Below are 25,453 nucleotides of genomic sequence, written 5' to 3'. Positions count from 1 at the left end.
GGCTGATTTCCCCTCCCCCCCAATTTACTTGTAAGATTACCAGCATTTTTTCTAATGCAGTATTAGCAGCTTTTTTCCTTATCTGGTACTCTCTAGATATAGTCGTTAATTGATCTGTAGTTCCTGTATTTCTGAGGTAGGAAGACCTGCTGCTCCCGTAAGGGGAATTAAATTTAACACATCTAAAGAGCAATTGACCAGGAATGATGGGAAAAAACAATGGCAGAGACATCTTATTTATATTTTCTTTATTCAGGTTTGCATAACACAAGCATCTCTGTCAAAGATCTGAGATTACCTAAGACTGTCACTCACAGCTTGGGAGGGTAAAACCAGCAGGAAACCTATGGGAAAAACCTGTTTCAGGAAATCCTATATGCACATGAGAAATTCTATATAAACACTTCTATTGCAAAGTGTGAGAGGAGAGGCTGCTGGTGCTTAGTCCCCTTACAGGGGTGGGGAATGATGGTCCTTTTATGACTCGTGGACTTCAACTCCCAGAATTCCTGAGCCAGCCACAAGTCATAAAGAAGCCATTGTTCCCCACTTCTGCTTTAAGACCTCTCCTTAGGCAGTCTAGCAACTGATATCTATAAAAGCTGAGCAGAGAGGCATCTGGGGGTGTTGGTGTATGAGTGTTGGTGTGGGAGTGGGAGGGAAGGTGGTTTGTGTTAGTTTGGGAAACTAGCTTGAAGCAGCCTAAGGCAAATTTACTGTTTCTGTTCTCCAGAAATAAGGCTCGCAAAGTGAAGAAGTAGTGGAGGAATAGGAGTTGTAGTTGACGAGAAGACTAGTAAACAGTGAGTACAAGCTGTTGAGTTCTTGTGGGTGTGTTGCTTAGAGGCCAGGTGGAGTTGTGTTGGCTCTCTCGGAGTTTTGGAGTCCACTAATGTGGGTAAAAGAGTCCACGGCACAATGCCATAAAGAGGAAAACAGATGGAGAGTGGCCAGAATATATTCCAAGAACTGCTGATCACCAAGCCAGAAAAGTTGCATTATGACCTGGAATTGGGTGGTTTATGAACAGAAAAGGAACTTTGGGAGGACTTGACCATATCAGATCCTTTATTTTTATTTTCAGAAATGGCTTAGAAAAGCAAAAGGCACTTATTTATCCACAACAGTCTTTTATTTCTTGCTTCAGAAAAGAATGTAAGTATTTTTCTTTTCTAAAACAGTATGCTATTTTCCATACTGCTTAAAACGCTCAAGTCAAGGATTGTGGTGCTTATTCAGAACAAGATTTTATTTGTGAAGCTTAATTCTTTTGCTTTGTTCAAACAGAAATCCAAGCAAACACCATTTGTCATATTTGTCATAGTCTCCAAAGATTAGAATATAAACCCTGACAAAAGAAACCCATATGCCTTTATGAAACATGCGCTTGTAATGTTTTACTACCCCATGGTAGGATTCTTGATGTAAAGGGTAGGTTACCAGATTTACAAAAATAAAAACCAGGACTTATTGGTTTGTGTACATTTACATCATTAATAATGTCACTCTAGAGCACAATTTCCAAAGAATCCTGGGCAAAATATTAAAAAAATGGAACAAATCCCTGACATCAAATTTCACATTTCCATGGGAATATACGCACTACCCACAATATCACAAAAAGTTTGTGAACTACTTCTCAAGACTATTCCCCTGATAATTATCTTCTTGTATAATCTGTATAATATTTTTTTGGGGGGGGGGGAGGAATGGCTTCATTTTTCGGGAATGCAATGTAGAACCCAGCACAGCTGTTAAATACAGTGTGACCTTCAAGATGAACAATGATTTTTAGAGTTACCAGTTCTGTATACAGGTCTTATTTTGTAAATATGTTCTACAGAGGCAATCATGCCAAAGAGAGATCCAGAAAATTATAACTAGACTGGCTTTAAAATACTGCCCATAGACCACAAATAGGTAAAGGTTCTGGTCCATTAATCATCATCTAGGATTTTTCCTTCTTTTTTTTTTTGTACAATGCTTCTTTACATATGTCAGTTCTCAAACAAATCTTAATTCATTTTGCATTTACCACCTGTAGAGAGCTTCCACCCTTTCCCAAATATAGATCTTGTGCAGCAGAGAACGTAGGCCAATCACTGAATGAGTTCCCCATTTTTTAGATAAGCCATACATCTATCACAGAAAGAAAAGGCACATTTCTGGAACTGAGTCTCAAACTCTTGACCCACATCACTTCTTTCTTCTCTTCTCTCAGCCAACTTTTTTTTTAAGAACAATGTCTATCTCACTGGTGGGTTTTTTCTATAACTTTTATCGTTCTATTGAAGACAGTGAATCCATTGTCCAGAAAGCAGAGCCAGATTTTACCAGAAAAATTATGAAAGAACACAGGAGTTGCTGTTGGGACCAATTATTATGAAAAGTAAGATTGGAAAGCATAAAGAGCTCCAGCAACCTGTATCTACTGAAGACTTTAGGGGAAGTTTTGCTTATATTAGAGATTTTGCTCATATATTGAGATATTCCAACTCAACAAAAACTCAACAAATTTCTATCAAATGTGTGATTCTGATGGTATAAAGAAATGACTTAATGTCAAAAGCCTGCCAACAGCAGTTTGCACTGCATTATGGGTATTGTGGTCTGCACATCCCACTCCACTTAAAGAGTTTTTGAAGACTGCTTCCTTTAATCTTTAAAAAGTATTTTTCTCCCTGCTTTAAACTTAACCACTGAAATTAATGTTTGTGCTGCCAGAATAAAATCCAACCACATTTTAGTTATTTGATTTCTATAGTTGCCCATCTCAACATCTGCCTCGGAATACATCATAAAAACAATAAAACAATTGAAAACAATATACACATAGATATTTCCTTCTCACCTTTTATGGGTAGTATGTGTCTTCCTCAATCTTGGTTCTTCTACCAGAGACTTGAGAGTTTGAGCGTTCTGCACAATAGCTGTTCCTAGCACTGCACTCTTTTGGACAGAGAGCTCTGATGTTGCTCCTCGGATCTGTTGGAGCCCCCGTCCCAGTTTAGGAGTCACGGCCCCAAGTGCTCCTACCACCACTGGAACCACTTTGGCCTTTACTTTCCACATCTTCTCCAGTTCCTCCCTCAGACCCTAGTTTTTCAGTTTCTCATAATCCTTCTCCCCGATGTTGCTGTCATTTGGCACTGGCACATCCATCACTACCATTCTTTTCTAGTCCTTCTCTGCTACCATAAATTTACCAGTACCTGTCTGTCTGTCTGGGTCTGGAAGTCCCATAGGATCTTAGCCTTCTTGTTCTCCACAACCTTTTGCAACTTTCTCCCATATAGGGTTAGGAGGGTCTCTCTAGCACAGTGGTTCTCAACCTTTTTAATGCCGCGACCCCCAACCGGTTGTAAGTCGAGGACTACTCAACTGGTCATAAGTCGAGGACTACTCAACTGGTGCAGCACCGTTTGCAGAATGGGACTTTTGGCAGGCTCAGCAGGGCAGAGACAGCCTGGACAAGTCCTATTGGCTTTTGAAAGCCAATAGAATTAGACTCTATTCAAGAGAGTCTATTCTATTGGCTTTCAAAAGCCAATAGAATAAAAGGGAGTAGCACAGCTAAGGAAAAGGGGGAAAAAATAGTGGACTGCGTTGTTTGGCGACCCCCGTGAAATGGTTGTTCGATCCCAAATGGGGTCCCGACCTACAGGTTGAGAACCACTGCTCTAGCACATATTCTGTACAGTTATTCTTGTACATAGTATCAGCTACTTGGTAATATCATTCAGTATATGTTATTTCTACCTGCATCTTATACTCTGCCACTGTGTTTGTAATTTTTGTTTGACAAATAAATAAATTCAAATGAACAAAGTGAAAAAAAAAACCTAAGATGTGACAGGGACAATAGGCAAGTTAGTGCTCTTACACACGCCTTCTTAGGAACCTCTTAAATATGGGATGAGGTCCACAGAAGTTAAGTTAGAATATTCAAGCTTTTCACAACTGTTACAAAAATCTTTTTTTTTTGCAATGGAATTTAAAGTGGTTGACTGACATTAAGTTTAAAGCAGTTATTCACGTGTGTTATATTACGATTAAAACATTTTTTACATTACTATGTACAATTTTGTATGCAATACCGAAATCTAACCACAAGCATTGCAGTTCTATCCAAACCAAGAATTTGAATCCTAGTAGCATAAGGTATGTTATTATGCGCAGAAGAATGTAAGACTTCTCTTATAAAGTATTTCTGAACTTGTTCGATTGTCTGATATGTGGTAAGGATTCCAAAGGGTTGAACAGTATTCTAGGATTGGCCTAATGTGTGTTTCGCAAGCTCTGGTGAACAATATAGTATTTACAGAATTTATTTTTGTAGAATTAAATTTACAACTTTTAGTGCTTTTTTTTTTTTAACAATGCTGTTACAATGAATTTTTACAACATAAATTGTTAGGTCCTTAACAAAGCGAGGATCATCTACTACATCAATAACACCTAACTTATACTTTATTGGAATGTTGGACTGTCTCTGAGGCTTCTCTGCATTGCCTGCACCTTGGGGTCCTGTCTAGTGTGGTAGACCCCTGCTTCTATAGATCTGGTGCTTAGTCCTTGTTCTTGTGCTGCTATGATTAGTGCTTAGTGCTGCCTTTTAGTTCAGCCCTTTCCAGTCACTGGTAAGATTTCCCGATATCTGCCACCTGGACTGTTGATGGCACAACCCATACAGTCTTATCTTGTAATGGCACTTTTTCTCCTACATTTGCTGCTGCCTCAAGCATTCTTTCAGCAGCTCATCTTTGGGGGCCATATAACTGATGTACTTCTGGATGCTCTGGGTTTCATCTATGACAGTGGCTTTGACACTCATCGGAATCTGCCTGCCCTCTTTCCGGCTAGTGTACAGTCTCTGAATGTTAGACTCCTAATGTTGTGAAGAGCTTCTGAGTCTTCACATTGACAGCTTCCATGCTCTCTGGCCAACTCATTATACCGGCAGATATCTGATTATTGGCAGAGCATTCATGTTGATAGCATTTATCTTGTTCTTTCCATTGAGTTGGCTCTTTAGGACTTGTCTGATCAACAGTTCTCACACAAAACCCAAGAAAAAGAAAAACAGTAACAGAAAATGCTGATCATGTCCATATGTGGGACATGGTCCTTGCACTTTGAATCCTTATTTTACCCAAAAGTTTCCCATTTGGCCACCAAAAGCTTCTTACTCATCTTTGTACTAAACAGATGACATCTGGGAGAGTGGGAGAGATGGCTGAGTGGGAAAGATGGTTCTCTTTGCCTTCCCTTCCGAAATGGTGGAGGAACATTCCAGTTTTTGCTGAGTTTCTACAAAATATCCCAAAGACACGCAAAGCTGAATTGCTGTTCTATCAGCAACACAGAACAGAAATCTGTGCCTGCTTGCAAATTCATGCAGCAGTTTGTTGCTTACTAATATAATCCTAATAAAGCACATGATATTACTGGGTTTAATTATATCATCCAGATATTAAGAGATTTACCTCTTGCTGTTCTCCATCCTGCTCTCAAACAATAATCTTTTTTCATCTTCTGCTCTCTGCATGAAACTGGATAGGTGTTCCATTTATATGGCTCTGGACTCTGGTTGTATGACTACCCAAACTTCATTTAATTGGTTCAGAAAATCTCAAACAACTAAAGGGGTTTTATCATCCTTGTCCTCATTCAAAGCATGAAAAAGGCTGAAGTAAAATATGAATATTCACATATTCAAAACTCTTGGAAATACCTCCTTTAAAAAGACACCTTGGTGTCTTGGGATATGGAAGGGGTTAACTGGCTAAAGCATGTTGGAAGCCCTCAAAATGTACTGTTCCCATCATCCTCACCTTTGCTGGCAAGAATTTCCGGGGTCTTTAGTATCAGCACATTATGAGGACATCCTGGTTGGGAAAGGCTGATGTATGTAATTGCTACATGTGTACTGATAATAAAATGTGTTGGAATGCTTCATAAATATAAACAAGAATCTGTAATTCACTCTTTATTTTTGTTAAGAAAATGGGTACTCCTACCCTTTTTTCCTGCCTCCTATTTGATCTTCCTGTGGTTGTAGAACGGGGAGAGAAAGATCAGTGCTAGTGTAGTTTACTGTTTATAGGAAAATGCACAAAAGAGTGCAGCTGCTGTGTACATTCTTCCTATTTAGATGCACGTAAGAAAAATCATCAATAGCAATCCTGAAAACGAACTGCATTGATTAAGCTGTATATTTTTTTTTGAGCCATTGGTATAGTCACCTCAACATTCATGCACAATGTTGGGTTTATCTTCTTTATCTCTTTAGATATCATGATAAAGTACTTGCTGAAGAGGTATGCACTTGTTTTGATGACTTATGATCTTGTGTACCTGTGGTCGATTTGAACAAATAAACCATTCTTCTGTACACATAAAATACTTATCACCTGAGAAAGCCGGTTCTGGAGGTAGATGTTTATTGTTTATAAACAATAGAAATCCATCGGCACAAGTATTTACTTCTTTTTGTTCCTTGTCTAAGGTCTTTCCCACTGCTGAAATGAAGTGCTCTCAACCTATCCTTGAGCTGGCAGGAAACTAAACCAGCATGGAATTTGCAGTCTCCATTGTTGGTCCTTATGTTATCTCTCTTTCAAGTCCCTGCAACTGCTTGGCTTTTTTTTTTTTTTTTGCAAACTAATGATGACAGTTTAACTGTTTTTACCCAACTAGACCTTGTCCTTGGATGGTATCAATGGAAAATAAAACCTATTATAGCACTAGAGCAATGAGATAGCTTGTTTCATTATGTTCTGGGGCTGAGAACACCAGAAGGATATGCCAGAAAGCTGATATTCCTGGAGTACATTTGTGCTATGCTGGAGTTTGAATGAGGAAAGGATGTAAGCAGTGCTTTTTTTGTAAAAAAAAAAAAAAAAAAAAAAAAAAAGGTGCTGGAACTCACACATATCATACAACCCGTCTTGCCTACCCTACAAGGTTCCATCCAAAAAATGTGCCGGAACTCCATTCTGGATGTTCTATGACAAAAAAAAGCCCTGGATGTAAGTAAACCAGAGACAAACATCTCCACACAAACATCTATGTCCCCAAAAAGGTATATACAAGATACAAAATAGACCTACCGTGATTTCAGGCAACATCTGTAATATGTATATAAAGTTTTACTCTCCCCAAAAGATTTAATTGTGAGTTAAAGAATTAAATCCTCTCTCAAACCTGAGATAGTCTTGTTAGTTTAAATCATGGCAAATGTTACTTTTGAAAAGAAGAAAAAGACATTTTAAAATCATCTTCTTGCGAAAGACATACAATAGGTCAGGCAATACATACAGTATACTGTACTGAAATCAAATGATGAAGCCAGAGAAGTACTGTAAAGTGCTTTAAGAGATCATTTTATAAGTACTAATTAAACAAGATGAATTAATATAAATCATAGCAGGATATCAATTTCTTTTGTCTTTCAGATCCTGTTACATTAATTAACCCTCTTTGGCCTTCATTCTAATATGGATGAAGTTATATTTATGATAGGAACAGTTTTGTATCTTTGAAACTGGAGCACCGGGAGTAAAAACATGCAGCTTTTTTTACATGTATCTATACAGAGGTTCCTTATGATATTAGCACTTTTTAAAAGAATACTAAATATGGAAATTTGCAAAAAGCCTTTCTATGTACATTATATATAATTGTAATATATAATTGTCCATTGTATTTTTAGTTTATGTCCTAATATAATTCTTGATTACTTTTGTTCTCTTACTGACAATGGGAGCAAAGCTATTGTGATTTCCTGGGCAATGAATTACTTTGAACTTTTGGGGTCTATCACTTGCAAATGATAACACCCGTTACCCAGATTCCTAGTTGTCTTGTCTAATGCCTACAGGTTAAATTATCTTTATTGCCTTTATATACTTTGATTCAAACACAGTCTTGTTCCCAATCATGATTCTGCATTCCACAAGTTTTTCATTGTTCAGTTCAAGCATCAACTTTAACATTTCCTGGGCTCCTTGTAGCTTTTGCATGTCCTCTGTTCTTTTCCTTTTTGTGGTTATCTGGGGGAAGAGGGTTTATGTTTGAGGAACAAAATGCTATTGGCTATCTTTCCATTAAAAGATATTTTTTTGTGGCTCGGAGCTGGCCCATCACCATTTGTTGCCTGATAATACTGTTAGGTGACACCTTTCTACTCAACAATTCCACCTAGAGAATCTGGCATTACAAGATTGAATTGTTCTTTATCACTGGTGATGGGACTGCACCTTGAATCTCAGCTGAGGTCAGCAACCAGTTTAAGGGTGATGCATCATCAGCTGAAACGCTTATCATTTAGGACAGAGGTGAGCAATCTTTGGACTTCAGACTAATTTCAGAAAGGTTCTGCAAAAGATTGATTTAGATGTCTGATAAAAGCTACCTGTCTCTTCCTTACAGCCTGTGGGAGAGAGAGCATAAATCTCTCTGAGAATAAGAAAAGTGTCGTTGCCACCAAAATAATCCACTTTTGATTTGGGCCCTACCTATCGCTTTCTTCAGTACTCTTCACCGTATGTGGACAGATTACTTCTAAGGTAATGTGATCCCTGGCAAAAAAAGATAACCAATCTAAGGGTCTCCCCAGATAAGATGCATGTGAAAACCAGTGTGAAATTAACATTGAATGAAATGAAATTGCACTCTTAGCTATAACCTGGGAGTACATTTTCAAGTTTGACTATTGTTGATTGTGGGACTATAAAAAAAAACACAGTGCTAAATCCTATTTGCCTCTTTTCCAAGTCACTGCGGATTCCACCAACACACATTCACATACATGCCTGCTGGGTAGCATCTTTAGTGTCTCTGTCTTTCATCCTACATGTTTCAAGCCATATGTTCATCTTGGCACTCCTTCCTGTGCTATATTTTCTTATGACTAATTGCAGCCTGAGCACATAGCCTTGGATTTTTGAATATGGAGATGATCCATCTCTGGAGTAAAGCTGGCAGCCCTAGGGGAACCAAAGACATTTCAGTCCAGATGGGTATCCCTTGATGTCGCCTGCCTGAGAGCCCTAGTAGCACCTATCAGTTTCTGTATCTCACCCACCAAACTCTTTGTCAGCCTTTACCATCAGTCTGATTCAGGCTCCAGCTACCATGGAGATGCAAATGAAAATGACATTGTGAGGCCATGTCTTCATATATATTCTAATAAAAATATTATATAATTCATCATCATCATAATCATTGTCATCTTCATAAAATTAAGTTTACAATTTTGTATTTTTTTAGCCACACTGTTACAATGAACTTTAGACAATAAATCATTAGAGATGACCACACCTAGATCCTTAACAACATAAGGATCATCTGCCAGATCAATACCACCTAACTTATACTTTGCATTCTGATTTTGTTTTTCAATATGTAAAACTAATAATTTCTTAACCAAAACTTGAAGTTGCCAAATAGATGTCCATTCAAAACCATGACCATTGTCATTTTGCAAAATAAATAAATTTTTAGTATTAAACAATTTTACATCATCAGCAAAGAGGACATAATTACTTTTAAGTTGATCACATAAGACATTTATGTAAATCAGGAAAAGACAGAACTTAGAACAAAAGGAACATCACTATTAACTGATACCGAATCAGACATTGACTTGCCTATTTTAACTTTCTGCAGCCTATTAGACAAAAAACCAGCAATCCACTTGTGTAAAAATCCAGAAATACCATAAGAATTTAGTGTCAAGAGCAGTTTATCATGTACTATTTGCAGAAGTCCATGTAGATTACATCTACAACATTGCCTTCATCAAGACATGTTTAAATATTTTTACAATATTACAATATTTTACAAAATTACTCAACATTTTTTTAAAAACCAAATTGCTGGATAACAAGTTTTTTTCCCCTCCATATGGCAAATAATTGATTGAATTATAACTGTTTCCATGATTTTGGATGTAATGCAACACAGAGAGATGAGCCTGTAATTTTCAAGTAAACCGGGATCACAATTTTTAAAGATTGGAATAACCGTAGCTAATGACCATAAATTAGGCAAAGTACAAGTTTGAAACAATACTTCAAAACTGTACACAAAAATAGTAATAGTAATAGTAGTAAAGTTGGAAGGGACCTTGGAGGTCATCTAGTCCAACCCCCTGCTCAGGCAGGAAACCCTACACCATTTCGGACAAATGGCTGTCCAGTCTCTTCTTAAAAACTTCCAGTGTTGGAGCATTCACGGCTTCTGGAGGCAGGCTGTTCCACTGATTAATTGTTCTCACTGTCAGGAAGTTTCTCCTTAGTTCTAGGTTGCTTCTCTCCTTGTCACTAGTCTGGAAGAAAAAAATTCAGATGCTTTCAAATGGTCCAACTATTGTGTGAGAATGTATTTGGAGATAATCTCTAACTTAGCTCCCCATGTATTTTGCTTACACCATCAGAGTGAATTGCTTCATCCCTTCCTTTATTGTATGCTAATCTCTGGTGTTGGTCACAATCACCATGCAATTGTGAAGCAAATTAGTTTATTCAATGGGAATGCATAGTTCCTCTATCAGGCATATCACTAAAGATAGTGAACCTATGATGATATTAATCAGCAAGTCCCTGAATTCTTAGCTCTTTGGAGGACTTGAGTTGATGAAAGGTTGTTTTACAAAGTAGGGGGAAAGTGCAATTTAGTTTGTCTGTTCCTCCTTCTCCAAGCACACAAACTATCATACGCAAAGCAGTCTCTGTCTGAAAATTGCATATCTGGTCCCTCTTGTCTTGGGCAATTGCTAATGTATCTGCTATAATCAGGTCTTGATAAGAACTGCTGCCAACACAGTCAATCAGTCCCGTGTTTCATTTGAACATGATCAGAGCCCTTGGATTACACTAAAGCCAGCTTTATGTGACTGATGAGTTCCTGATTTCTGAGCTGTGCCAATTGCTGTTGTTCTTGCTGTGTATTCTCCCCGCCTAATTCATCACAGTGGTCTGTTTCACATTGTAAATAGTAAAAAAAAAAAAAAAAAAAAAAGTTTGTTGTGTGAACTCAAATCCTTAAGCATGCTTTGAAGTTCTGTGCTTTGTAATTCAAAAGTCATCTGGCTAGTGTCTGCTTTTTTGCCAGCTTTAATCAATGAACAATAATCAATTATCATATCAAAGTGTTCAGTGGCTTCCCCCAATGGTACAGTAATGTAGCTTGTGTGGCCTCATTTCCTGACATGACTCTGAACTAAAGCCAATGTCATGGAAGTGGTTTCTAGTCTCTCCCCCAATAGTATGGAGTTTCTCTCCTGTTTATACCCATGGGAAGAATTTGATCTGCCAGCAATGTCCGTTCTGTTTTTGGACAGACACAACAGGATCAAACCCAGGAAGCTTGGGGTCCTAATGTGAATCACCTTGCCTGCAGATGCCTGAGCTCTCAGCAGGCTTTCTTCTCTCCTGGTTTTTGTAAAATATATTTAATTAAAAATAATATTTGGAAAACTGTTATGCTGCCAAGCAAAATGCTAGGTTGCAGCACCGTATTTATTTTCAAGAATGCTTCTAGGAATTTCACACTGAAGCCTTCCTCAGGAGAACAACTGTAGCGTTGCCAAACTTCTTGTCATTGTTCCCAGGTCTGCTTTCCACAAAGTTGTTTTTGAAATAATGTGTATCTGAACATTAAATAAGGAAATCTAAAATGCTCTTATTTTTTTCCCCTTAGAACTGGGAATGAAAGAAGGAGAGATTCAGCAAAGATTCGCTCTTCCTAGCAGCCTACCTATAATTCTCTTTGGAGAACACATACAAGATTTACAAGAGAAAATATAACACAATAAGAGCAATAATATGGGATGAAACACAGGTAACAATTAGATGAATGAACTATACTGTAATTTGATTGTTAGATTTTGTTTTACTGTGTTTTATGAGTCTAGCCACTGTAGCTTTTAAAATCATGATAGGCTATGTTTAAAAGTCTTATAGTTTAGCACAGGGGTTCTCAACCTTGGCAACTTTAAGACTTGTGGACTTCCACAAGTCTTAAAGTTACCAAGGTTGAGAACCCCTGGTTTAGCAGAACTGGCTGGGGAATTCTGGGAGTTGAAGTCCATGCATCTTGAAGTTGCCAAGTTTGAGAAGCAATTTTTAGCTTGTAAATCCAGCCATATGAGCTCGGGTGTTTGGGGAAGATACTTTCAAAACAAGACAAATGAAAGAAAAAAGCTTGCTTTTATAGGGCTGGAATAATGAAAACCCTGCTTTTATAGGACTAGGTGGAGACAGATGGCTACCAGTACAGTCAGTGGGAGGGGGGTGGTAGTGATGGTATGGATAAAAAAAAATCAAGATGTGTAATAGATGCTCTCTCCTTTAACAGCTGTGCTTTAACAGTGTAGTTGCAGCCACCATTTTGATTTTTTTAAAAAATTGAATCGCCACTCTTTTAAAAACAGGCGAGTTTTTGATCACAACTGCTTTCTTGTCTTTTTGAACAGAAACAACCCTTTTCAAAAGGTGTGAGACCTCAGTCCTAACTATGGCCTCAGTCATGATCAATATCTTGGCTTCTTATACTATCTGGTTAATGCTCCTGGTTGTTCCTTCAGGTTCAGCCAATTGCTCAGACAGCTGCTTGTTGCGTCATAGCCTGGATAGGATTTATTTTATTTATATTCCAGCTTTTGACTAATAACCGGGGCTTAAGGCTGCTAGTATAGTAATAAAGGGAAAATGAAAAACTAAGCAGACTAAAGATACAATTAAAAATATAATTAAGGCATGATGAAAAAACACACCCATTAAACAGATAATGCCCAGCCCAATCCCCAACCTGCATTTACTTAAAACTTCTGCCTGAATAAAAACAATTTTGTCTGCTGGGGAAAGGATAGCAGAAAGGAATTGATCTTTGTTAGCCCTTTGTTAGACCAGACCAGAAGCACCAACTAGGAGTACTAACACTACAGTTACTGTAAGGTTACTGTAACAGAATTTGCAAGTCTGAAGGTACATCTCTCATCCATCACCTTTATGGTACAAGAAGCTAAAGAGGGTCCCTTCTGAGATGTTGCCAATAGCCCATTTCTTCTGTGGGCTAAACTACCTGTTATCTGAGCTTTGTCTAGTCTGCTGTTCCTCTTCCTATCTTTCAAGGATATCCTCACAGACCATTAAACTTTGGACTCTCCAGGCGTGATGTTGCCAAGAATATGAGCAACCTCTGGGTCTCCTTCCCAGTGATGCCTTTGAGAAATGCATCTTTGACTGCATGTTTTATAGCAAAAGTGGGTTATTCTCTAGTGTAGGCCCCTAGATCCATCTTCACTGCCCTTGAGCAGGGTTGTTTTAATTGTGGAAGCTACTACGAGAAGCTGAAATCTCCTCCCTCTTGGGCATTTTTTTCTCACTGCAACAATTCTTCTTGCCAATCAATGGTGAGAGCATTTTCTTTGCTTCCTAAAACAGTTTATGGTTTCTTCAGAGATCTTGTGGAAGGAAACCAAATTTGTGCTGTGAATTAATGGGCTTTTTAGATTAAGGGACAATGAACCTGTGCCTGATAGTCTAGTCTAAGAACATCATGACTGTCCAGCTCTTATATGTGTGTGCATATGTATAAAATATAATTCATGCCTCATAATTTTATTTTCAAAGGAACACACAACACTCTAATTGCTCCCTGCAGCTGGTATAAAACTTAACAGGAATGCAAGCACGGTTAAGAATTTTCTGAGTATTTAGCGAGCAAAGTGTTTGACTGAAGTTTAGGGCTTTGGTAGTGGCATGATGTGTATGAATTATTCACATTCAGAGTGATGGAGACAGATCCCATTCCTCAAGGGGGTCCTGTTTTGGAATCTGTTTTTCAAATGTGTTTCTCTCTAGCAACCAGGAAAAAACCCTTTTTTTAAAAAAAAAACAAAACACAACAGTAATGTGGCTTTGTTGTTGGATCAAAGAACTGAAATTTCTTGTGTTGTTTCTCTAAAGCCAGATTTTCTTATGTGAGGACAGCTGAAACACCTTAGGCTTGGACAATGAAAGATGGATTTTAGTTTTGAAATAGTTTTGCTCTATTGAAGCCTTACATGATATTAAGAGAACACTGCTGGAAAAGGATTAACTGTGCTCCATGATCTCTTTTTCTGCCAGGAAACCTGTTGCAGATGGCCTTCTGGAAGGCATTACAAGGAAATTTAATTTCTGCTGAAAATAAATCAGTATTAAAGCAAAATGGGACCAAGTAAAAATGCTCTGTGATTACAAAATAAGTCATTTTTGGAGGATATTTCCTTCACCAAAATCCTCATACACAGAACAAATAATTACAGTCTTTGTCGAGGCACTACTCCCTTGAAAGATGTATTACAGATAAGAGTTCCTGATTATCTGTTAATTCTTGTTGTAGCAATTTAATTATAGCGGAATGTTTGTTTTATATTGATGTACATCACCTGGAGTTACAAATGTGTTAAGATGGATAGCCATACACATTTCATATATTAAAGAGAAAATACTTCACCTATGATAAATCTGGTTTAGGCTGTTTAAGTATAGACACTGTATAATCCAGATTGTAAATTGGATGTTTGATGAACAGGAGGCAAATTAAAAGAGATAAATGGGTGCTGTGTGGATGCTATTCCTATAACAGATGATAGTAGCTTCAATAAATTTCTTTCACATTTCTTTCTATTCAGGTTATGTTATAGTGGAGTATTGAGAAATCACCACTGTCCTAGGTTATCTGTAAAATAAATATTTTACATCTTCACATCAATGTATTGTGCACATTGATTGTAACCAACTATCTTTGTGTAAGGTCCAAATCTAATTGTACTGTACTGTTGAAACCATTAGGAAACATTACCATGCTTTGTTTTTGATAGGGAACTATTTGAGAAAATTGATTGGAATTTTGTAATTGCAGAATCTCTTGCATTGAAATAATGCATTCTTTAAGGGGTTTACTTGACATAAGAATATTATTAGAGGATGATACATAGCTTTTGTTGAACTGAAAGCAAGTGCAATAATTAGTTTATTGATATACTCAGAAGACATCTTGACATTTTCTGATCCAAATGACAGCTTGGCCAAGCACAAGAACAGCCACGTCTTATCTCCTTATACTGTCACCTAAGACTATCCCAGAAGGATTAGTCCTGTTTCCACAATACCTTAATCCATTAACTTAAATTTCCTTACTGGTAGTTCTGGCAAAACAACTATACTAATTCGGTAAACAAACAAACAAACAAACAAACCCAAAAGACAAAACATTGGGGAACACTGAGGCTCCACCTATTTTCTCCCCCAATTCCCAAGTATTTCCTAAGATCTTGCATCAGAGAGTACAGAGTATCCTATAGTATCAGAGAATACATAGTATCCTATGACTATCACTAAGTGTTGTATCTTCTGATTTGTGATGAATGTATTTTTATGATGACTATGATCATGACTTATTACTTATTGCGTTTATGTACACTGAGAGCTTATGCACCAGAGACAAATTCCTTGTGTGTCCAATCACACCTAGCCAATAAAGAATTCTATTCTATTCTATTCTATTCTATTCTATTCTATTCTATTCTATTCTATTCTATTCTATTCTATTCTACTCTACTCTACTCTACTCTACTCTACTCTACTCTACTCTACTCTACTCTATTTATTTTACTTTAAATAAGTAAATAAGCCAGACAGGAAGCAGTAGATGTGAACTGGTCATTGCAGTCAGTCAGTGGAAATATGTTTTACAATTGCAGGCTTCTAGTTGTTGAGTTTTTTAAGAGGAAGGCTTGGGGGGGGGTGTTTTAGCCTCATTTCAGACTGTTCCATGCAACCTCCTTGTTGCAGCACAAGGACACCTGTTTGCCAAAAATCTCTCTTCACACCAGAACTCCTTCTAACTGGAGACCCACCGAGAAGTCCATGCAAACAAATGAAGATGTATAGAGGAGGAGCTTGCAGAGGTTGGAGATCCACCCTGCTTTGAATTGTGTGTCATGAGACCAACCCCTATTTGGTGGCTGGGTGCCACAAAGGCCAAATATTTTTTGTCTTGACTTGAGGGAGAGGCAGGACCATGGGAAAAGCAGGGATCCTTTGCAGCATTCTTCTTTCCTTGGCTAGATTAACCACTTTACCTAAAGAATTGCATAATGAGAGTAGGAGCAAAGAAGAGTTGCCAAGGTCCTCTGGCTGTATTCAGCAGTTACAGCGTGATACTGAAAAAAGATTTGCTGCAACATTTCTCCATTTTTTTTTTCTTTTGTTCCTTAAGGCACCAGAAATGTTGAGCATGCAAATGTGCATTTCAAGTCATTCATTAAGTATTTTGCTTCCTGGTTTACTGGTTAGCAAAAAAGGCATGGTAAAAGTTCATTGTGATTGTTCCTCAGAGTCGGGTGTTTCCAGCAAGTCATTTCCCCTTTTCCAAAAGCTACTGAGAGGAAAAGGAGGGGATACCCTGCTGCTTTTTGTCAACCAGTAAAGGAAGGGGAAGAGAGCAATGAACCATTAAGAGAAGACAGAAGGCAATTCACTGAAAAAAAAGAGGAAAGTATGAGAAAGAAACTCAAAAAGCCTCGCCTTGATTCTGTTTCGTATAAAGTGGGCTGAGAAATTCTGGCAGGCTCTCAAGACTCTGTTATACTACCTACAGCTATAAGGGATGTTCCTCAAATCCCTGCTGCTTCTATTCCTTACCTTGGAGACTGATATATTTGGGCAAAATCAAAAGAGAGGAAAGGCTATGTCAGTGGCCAACATTGGTACCAGGTCTCCTGCTGCACTGCCCATCTCTTGTTAGACATTGGTTCATCATCATCTTCCATTGCAAAAGCAAAGGGAGGAGAAGTAGAGGAGGAGGAGGAGGAGGTGGTGGTGGTCATGCTTTAATGCTACGGGACTGCAGAATGGAAGAGAGAAGGAACATCTGCAGTGTGTGTTTCCCTTTATGCTACAGCGGACAAAAATACCAGCTGTTGGAGCTGCACCCTATTATTATGTCTACCCTATAATGTGTCAAATAAAATTTTCAGAGGGAAGGAGAAGTAGACTTATGCTAAAAGGGGTGTGTAGGTATGCATGCACTTATTGGCATTGGATTTATGTGGAAAAAACCATTTCATCCATAGCCTTGGTGTGATGGTCTTGCTGAGCCTCTTCTATTAGAATGCAGCTGGATTTGAAGGAAAATATGCTCAGGTCTCAAAGCTGATCTTCTGTGTTTGAAATGAGCTGCTTGCAACTTCAGAATGTGCAAGGCCCTTGCCTTGGTTGGAGGTGCATTTGAAAAGATGAAAATACAGTAGAGCCTAGGCTTGCAGAAGGAGGAAGAATTCTTCAGACATGTTCCTCCATACTGTAATAATGGGCAGAAGAAAAGGCAGAGAAAAGACATCCTGTGTGTAGCATATGCATCAGTTAGGATGGGGATGGAATGGAGATGCACTGAGTGAGTGAGTGAATGAATGAATGAATGAGACTGCTTTCATCTCCGAGACTCCCAGTGGTTACTGCCCTCACACACCCTAATGTTTGTTGAATTGAGAACAGCAACATTAATATCAGCATTGTAACTGAGGCACAGTATAAAGTACAATCACTTAAATATCAGTCAGCAGTGTGCTGTAGCTGCCAAAAAAGCCAACATAGTACTAGGCTGCATTAACAGAGGGATAGAATCAAGATCACATGGAGTATTAATATCACTTTGGAATGCCTTGGTAAGGCCACATTTGAAATACTGCATCCAGTTTTGGTCACCATGATGTAAAAAAGATGTTGAGACTCTAGAAAGAGTACAGAGAAGAACAACAAAGATGATTAGGGGACTGGAGGCTAAAACATATAAGGAACGGTTGCTGGAATTGGGAATGTCTAGTTTAATGAAGAGAAGGACGAGGGGGGACATGATAGCAGTGTTCCAATATCTCAAGGGCTGCCCCAAAGAAGAGGGAGTCAAGCTATTCTCCAAAGCCTCTGAAGGCAGGACAAGAGGCAACGGGTGGAAACTAACCAAGGAGAGAGCAACCTAGAACTAAAGAGAAACTTCCTGACAGTTACAACAATTAACCAGTGGAACAACGTGCCTCCAGAAGTGGTGAATGCTCCAACACTGGAAGTTTTTAAGAAGAGACTGGACAGCCATTTGTCCGAAATGGTGTAGGGTTTCCTGCCTGAGCAGGGGGTTGGACTAGATGACCTCCAAGATCCCTTCCAACTTTATTATTATTATTAAGTAGGCTGTGAGGACAGCAGCTTTTATATTGCCACCTTAAGAACAGAGGAAAATGTATTGCTGCTCTGTGGATGATCTCTTGATCTCCAGCTTATTTTTTGAAGAACTTGTATGCTAGTTATATGACCTAGTTATGTGAAAAAGTAACTGTTCGAAGATAAAATATTTCATTTGTCTTCTGGAACACACCAGTCCAGCTGTTTTAGGGATGGTATAGTAAATTTACAGGAAGTGATTTGTAATATTGTTGATATGGGTCAGACCCCAAACCAGAAGAGTCAAAGGAAGAATCAGATAGAGCTGAAATTAGTCACTATCAAAATGTATCAGTTGATGATATTGTGATGAAGACACATTGCTGGTATATTCCTCTCATATATGTTTTCTCTTAGTGCAATGCTTGCACTTAAGACTGCCACTGAATTCTTTTTAAATTTTATATGTACCTTGTTAACATTTGCTACCCAAAAACAGCTATTACATCTTCAGTTTTTTTTATCCTTTTCCTGCATCAGGCAATGTCATTGCCTTTGAAGAATCTTTTACATTTCTCATTATACTTTTAAATTTTGCTTAATTTTACATAACACTTTTGTAACTTCTTCCTTGAAGGATTGTAAGGATTTAGTCTTTGAAAGACAATAGCAGAAATGTAAAGTCAAATGTAAGTCAAATGAATCTTGATTCCTGTTGTGAACATAAAGATAAACAACTGGGAATGAGGTAAGAGGGTGTTGTTGCAAACAAAAGTGGCCTATTTTGAAACAAAATAGGAGTCAGGAAATGCAGTTGAAAATATAATCATTGCTTCTTGAGATCTACAAGGTTGATCAAATTCATGACACTAAAGGTTTCACTAATATTTAAGGGATCCTTTCTTCACTTGATTATATAACTTGATTGTAAGACACTAAGATCCTTATTGTCTTCATAATTCTAAATAGTAATTTCCTTCCACAAGACTGTAGATTAACAGTAAAAAAAAATTGACATTTTAATATGACTTCCCATTCTTAAAGCATATCTGTGCTAAGCTGATCCTGCCCTGCATTCATACAGCTGGATTCTAAGCTGGTTTAAGAAAAACCTTTCCATCTTGAGGCATTTGGACAATAGTATGCAAGATATTCAGTCTAAATTGCAGATTATTACACTTTCCCACTGAACAATTCACCTTTATCTTCTTTGCGGTGGGGCGGGGGAAGCTTGCTGGACATATATAACTGTTAAATTGAAATCTTATATACAAACCATCCAAATGCCCATAAATGCATGTACAGTGAGAAGCTTTCTTTTTTAAACAGTCATTGCTGCGCCCTGATTAATTCTATACCTCTCTTTATCAGCACTGCTGACATAGCACAAGGATTAAGATCTTTGTTTAGCATAGAGAATGTTGTAAGTTTGAATCCTAGGGGTTATTTGGAAGCTGCAAGTGAAACCCTTATATTGGTTGTCCTCAACTTACGAACACAATTGAGCCCAAAATTTATGCTGCTAAGTGAAACGTGTTAAATAAATTTGTCCCGTTTTATTACTTTTCTTGCCACTGTTGTTAAGTGAATCTGACTTCCCCATTGACTTTGCTTGTCAAAAAGCTGCCGGTGATCACATGGACCCCAGGACATTGGAACTGTCATAAATATGAACCAGTTGCCAAGCATCCAAATTTTGATCATGTGATCATGAGGATGTCGCAACCGTCGTGTGAAAAATGGTCATAGGTCACTTTTTTCACTGCCATTGTAACTTTGGATGGTCACTAAACGAACTATTGTAAGTTGAGGACCAAACTATTGTAAGTTGTACTTCAGTTGACTAGAGGACCAGTAAACCCATAGTCCTATTTAACCAAAAGACCTTGAGGGGAAACTAGTCATTCAGAAAAAAATATAATTGGAAAAAAAAGTCTGCCGGTTTCAAGTGATATATGAAACAACCTGTGATAAGCAGAGTATAATTATAAAAGACATTGGAGCTTAAAATGATGTACGGTATGTACGGTGTGCATTCAGTGAAGAAGCATATTTTGCTGCCAAATTATCCATCCAGCAAGCTGTTATGAGCAGTGTTGCGTCCTTGGCGGGAAAACAGACACGAGAAGCAGCTGGAGTTCTCAGTTTCTTTTATTCAGCGTTCAGCTTACAGGAAGATGGCTTCAGCCTCGCCCAAACGCCTCGCAGCCTCTTATATAGGCAACTCCCGGGTAAATGGGTTACTTTTCCCGCGCCAGCACCCGCGCATGCGCACGGCGCTGGCGACAGCCTGTCTGGTCCCGGGCAGCTTTGCACCTGCCCGGGACTGCCTGCAAACGCCCGAGCCGTTTGCAAGGCTCGGGACATAACACCCCTTTCCCCCGGGCTAAAACTACTACCAACATACAACATTTATTTTATATGACATTTTGCTCCCCAGTGCTCCCACTGTTTACTGGCTTTTGCCTTGCCAGCAATGTTATGTAGTCTTCTAGGTACTTAGGAGATTTCTTTGCTCTCTGTGACCTTCTTAGCTGTGGGTTACTGGCATAAGTCCCCTGACTGGAGGGAGGCGTGAGCCTGTTCTCTCTATTGTGCCCTGGTGTCTTCCAAGGACTGTGCCCCGATGCCTGGCCTGCTTGCTTGCCCACCGGGCTCGTCAGGCCAGGGCTTCTGTTGCTTTGTGACCTGGTTGACCTACCTAGCTGTAGACCCTCAGGCCCCTTGAAGTGATAGCCACTGCTGGGCGTCTCTGTAGAACCTCCTAGGTCAGTCCAAGACCTGTCAGGAGGCTGTCCATTCCCTGAACCCCATTCTGTGCTCGGGCTCGTGTGGGTTTCTGTACTTTCCCAAAACTCAGGTGTTCCCTGATTTGTGCTAGGGTTGTTGTAGTCGGGACTTGGTTCCTCGACTAGCTCTGTGTATGTTTGACCCCCTGTAGGATTTGGGGTAAGGTCAGGCCAACTTTGGGGATTGTGTGCCAGCTCTCTTGCGGGGAATGATTTGTTGGGATGCCCCCGGGTATCCTCCGTGACTGGAGTGCTGTGTGACGTGTGTGGAACGTGAGTATGCCCCCGGGGTGACTCCCTGGCTGGAGTAGGCGTGGATGCCTGGTAGTTAGGTAAGCTCATGGAATTCTTGTTCGGAGCTCTCGCGGAACCCTGGGATGGGCCGTTTGTGGCTCCCTCAGTGGAGATGGGCAGCAGCTCGTGCCCTTCCCTTTGCTCCAAAGGGTCCCCCTCCCCCCCTGGAAAAGACCCAGGAGTCTCAGCAGAAAAGTCTCGCCTAGAGCGAAGTTGGTCGATGTGCCGACGCAGGACACGACCGTTGTCCAGGGCAACCTCGTAGGAGAGAGGACCTGTGATCCTGGACACAGAAGCGGGGACCCATGTATGACCAGGCCCGTAATTGCGAGCCCAAACCGGGGCACCCACAAGTAGTTGTCTAGGTGCCCTAGGATGTGAGGTAGATGAAGGCAGTCTGTCCGGATGCAACCGGTCAAGTCTAGTAGTAAGTTGGCGCCCCCAACGAAGTTCAGCTGGACTTCTCCCTGTAGAAGTGGACGGTGTGGTGCGATAAGAAAGGAGAAAGTCAGCCAACCTGTGATGCCAGTCCCCGTAGGTGAGTCTCTTCAAGGCGTCCTTTGCGATGCGCACCATGCGTTCCGCCATACCGTTGGTGGACGGGTGAAAAGGCGCAGACGTGGCATGACGAATCAGGTTTGCCTGTAAGAAAGCTTGGAATTCGGAGGAGGTGAATTGAGGGCCGTTGTCGGACACAATGACATCTGGCAGCCCGTGTGCAGCAAAAATCCCCCTCAGTACCTGAATAGTCTTTGCAGTGGTGGTGGATGAGACAGGCACAACCTCAAGCCATTTTGAATGGCTGTCAACAAGGACCAAGAAGAACTGGCCCTGAAAGGGCCCAGCGTAGTCAATGTGCACCCTAGACCATGGGGACTGTGTTTCCTCCCATCTATGCACAGGAGCTTGGGGCATCTCTGGGCGAGATCGTTGGCAGAGGTGGCATGCGTGCACCTTAGCCTCAATATCTTTATCTAAAGCAGGCCACCACAAGTGGCTTCGTGCAAGAGCCTTCATACGGACAATGCCAGGATGACCCTCGTGGAGGGATTCTAAGACCCTAGTCCTCATTGAGGTGGGAATGACAACTCTGTTTCCCCAAAGCAGACAACCCTGAGAAAGGGACAGTTCGTTCCTTTTGGACCAGAAACTCTGAAACTCAGGACTAGGGCAGTGCTCAGGCCACCCGGACAGGACCCAGGAGCGGACACGTGAAAGTGTGTGATCTGTACCTGTTTCAGCGGTAACATCCCTGGCACTAAGAGGGAGCTCGGGCAAGGCTTGGATTGATAGAATGTTGACAGCTGGCGCGGGGTCAGCTTCTACTACTGGCAGAGGCAATCTACTGAGGCCATCAGCATGGCCCATTTCTTTCCCAGGCTTGTGGAGTAATGAAAAATCATATGCAGACAAAAAAATAGACCACCTAAGCATTCTAGGGGAAATGATGTGGGGAGTCTGCTTACGTGTGGTAAACAGTCCCAGCAGAGGCTTATGGTCAGTGAAGACCGTGAAATGCCTGCCATATAGAAAATCGTGGAATTTTTTAATTCCAGCAACAACAGCCAGAGCCTCCCTGTCTATCTGAGCGTAGTTGCGCTCGGCAGAAGACAGTGTTCTGGAGTAGTATGCAATAGGAACCTGAGTTCCATCAGACCTGAGGTGACTCAGGACAGCTCCAACCCCGTAGGGGGATGCATCACAAGCGATGCACACAGGAAGAGACTCGTTGAAATGTGCAAGAACACTGTTAGAAGTGAGCAAGGCCTTGACTTCTTTAAAGCAAGCCTCATGTGCTTGTGACCACAGCCACACAGCTTGTTTGTCTAGTAGCCTGTGAAGAGGCTCAGCTACACTAGCTTTATGTGGAAGAAAAGAATTGTAGAAATTCAGGAGGCCTAGGAAGGCCTGAAGTTCGGCCTTAGACTTTGGCCTGGGTGCTTGTAAAATAGCAGTTAGTTTGGATTCAGCAGGATGAATCCCAGCAGCATCAATTTTGAATCCCAGAAATTCAGTAGAAGGCACCCCGATCTTGCATTTGTCTTTTCTGAGCTTGAGGCCTGATTCCCTGAATCTTAACAGGACAGCCCTAAGTCTTTCAGCTAGAATGTGTGTGGAGTCTCCTGCAATCAAGACATCGTCAAAGTAGGGGCAGACCCCTGGTATACCTCGTAGTGTGTTTTCCATTACGCTTTGGAAAATCCCAGGAGCGACATTTACTCCAAACTGTAGCCTTTTTACTTTAAAGGCTCCCCTGTGGGTCACAATGGTCTGAGCTATGGCAGCATCATCATCAACAGGCAGCTGTTGATATGCTTGAGCTAGGTCAAGCTTTGCAAAAACACGCCCCCCCTTGAGAGAGGCCAGGATGTGACTGACCACAGGAACAGGATAGGCATGTTGCTGCAATGCCTTATTGAGTGTGCATTTGTAATCAGCACAAATGCGAATGTCCCCATTTGCCTTTAGAGGCGTGACAATGGGGGTCTCCCACGGGCTGGAATCAACAGGTTCTAGGATTCCCTGTTGGATTAGTTTGTCTAATTCAGTGTCAATCTTACTTTTTAAAGCAAAAGGGACCCTTCTTGCTTTAATCCTAATGGGAGTGACAGTGGGGTCTAGCTTTAAGGACACAGGTGGTCCTTTGAATGTGCCCAGCTGGGGGCTGCTGAAAACATCTGCAAATTCTTTGCAGACTTCCTGTAGGTCGAGTGTTTGTAAGCTGTTGAGTCCTGTGACGTGTATCCCCAGGGCCTCAAACCAATCGAGTCCTATGAGACGTTCGTCACCCCCTACTCAAGTCTAGTGGACCTTCAAAACTCTTGTATTGCACGTTAAGGGTGGCCTCCCCCTTAACACACACTCTTGAGTTCTGAAAATCTGTTAATACAATATCAGAAGGCCTTAACTTGGCCTTAGACCCACTACTGGAACAAATCTTCCTAAATGTATGCAATGAAATGATGGACAAGGGCAGACCCTGTGTCTAGTTCCATAGATAATGGAACCCCTTGTAGCTTCACGTTGAGTGACAGCTTTTTCTTCATGGGCTTGTGTGTGCCTGTTCTACAGATGCTTCTTCGCGAAGCGCAAAAACCTACCCTATTCTGGCTGGGGAATCTGGTACCTTTCAGGCGTTCTTCTTGGGGTTGTGCCTTTCGTCGGCTCAGACACACAGCTGCAATGTGCCCTTGTTTGCCGCATGCCCGGCAGGTAGCGGAGCGGAACTTGCAGTCGGTTCTCCTGTGGCGACCTCCACAGCCGATGCACTTGAGCAGAGCCGAAGAGCTTCCCTTCTGGTTCTCTTCCTTCGCGGGGTGTAGACGGTCGACTTCCTCGTCCGGATCCTCCTCGGAGTTTCGTCGGACGTCTTCCTGGTGCACGGACGCACCCTCTGCACTGTTTCTGATCGGCCGCATGTTTTTGATGGCGCCGCCTGCTGCTTCTTCTGCGGTGACTTCCCTTAAGGCGTCTTGGAAGGATAATTCTTCCTTGGCAAAAAGTCTCTGTTGTAGCTCTCGATGCCTTAGCCCGCACACGAATCGGTCCCTCAGTCGTTCCTCGAGGTCCTTGAACTCGCAGGGCTTGGCGGCCTTCCGTAGCGCGGCGATGTATTCCTTGGCTGTTTCACCGGACCGTTGATCCCTCTGCTCGAAGGTGTGGCGCCATGAGATAACGGACACCTTGGGGTGGAAGTGCTCTTTCAGCAGCTTCTTCAGGTCTGCGTAGCTTACAGACTCTACTGGAACAGGTGCTACAAGATTTTCTGCGATTTCGAAGGCGTCTTGGCCGCAAACGCAAAGCAGGGTGGCGGCCTTCAAGCTATCTTCCCTCACTTGGTTTGCCTTGAAGTAGTTCTCCATTCTGGATACGTAGGACTCCCACCGCTCTGGATGTGAGACGTCGAATTCCGAAAGCCTTCCGATTTTCGCCATCTTCGGATCTTCAGGAGACGGGTCTATCAGCCAGCCTACCCCCGAATGCGCACCGGATTGGCGGGTAGCTGCCGAGTCGACGCCGTTCCTCTTCCGCCGCTCAGGACTCCTTGGGTAAGCTTACACTTCTTCCCTTCCAGGTAGTGCAAGGCATCCCATCCTCGTCGCCAGTGTTGCGTCCTTGGCGGGAAAACAGACACGAGAAGCAGCTGGAGTTCTCAGT

The 25,453-nt window shown here is 40.9% G+C and overlaps 1 long non-coding RNA gene across 1 annotated transcript; it reads left to right on the top strand.

Moving 5' to 3' along the window:
* The first annotated feature begins 662 nt into the window (after positions 1 to 662).
* On the top strand, positions 663 to 14,236 carry LOC120310379. Its single transcript, XR_005557339.1, has 6 exons — positions 663 to 803; positions 1,085 to 1,155; positions 8,207 to 8,339; positions 8,434 to 8,570; positions 11,707 to 11,847; positions 14,139 to 14,236. It is a non-coding gene; the product is annotated as an uncharacterized LOC120310379 (long non-coding RNA).
* The last annotated feature ends 11,217 nt before the right edge of the window (positions 14,237 to 25,453 follow it).

Source organism: Crotalus tigris, unplaced genomic scaffold, assembly GCF_016545835.1.
Source record: "Crotalus tigris isolate CLP2741 ecotype Arizona unplaced genomic scaffold, ASM1654583v1 scf7180000017564.2150845, whole genome shotgun sequence".
Lineage (NCBI taxonomy): Eukaryota > Metazoa > Chordata > Lepidosauria > Squamata > Viperidae > Crotalus > Crotalus tigris.
The sequence above is the reverse complement of the archived record's forward strand: the minus strand, read 5'-3'. Positions and strand labels throughout refer to the sequence as shown.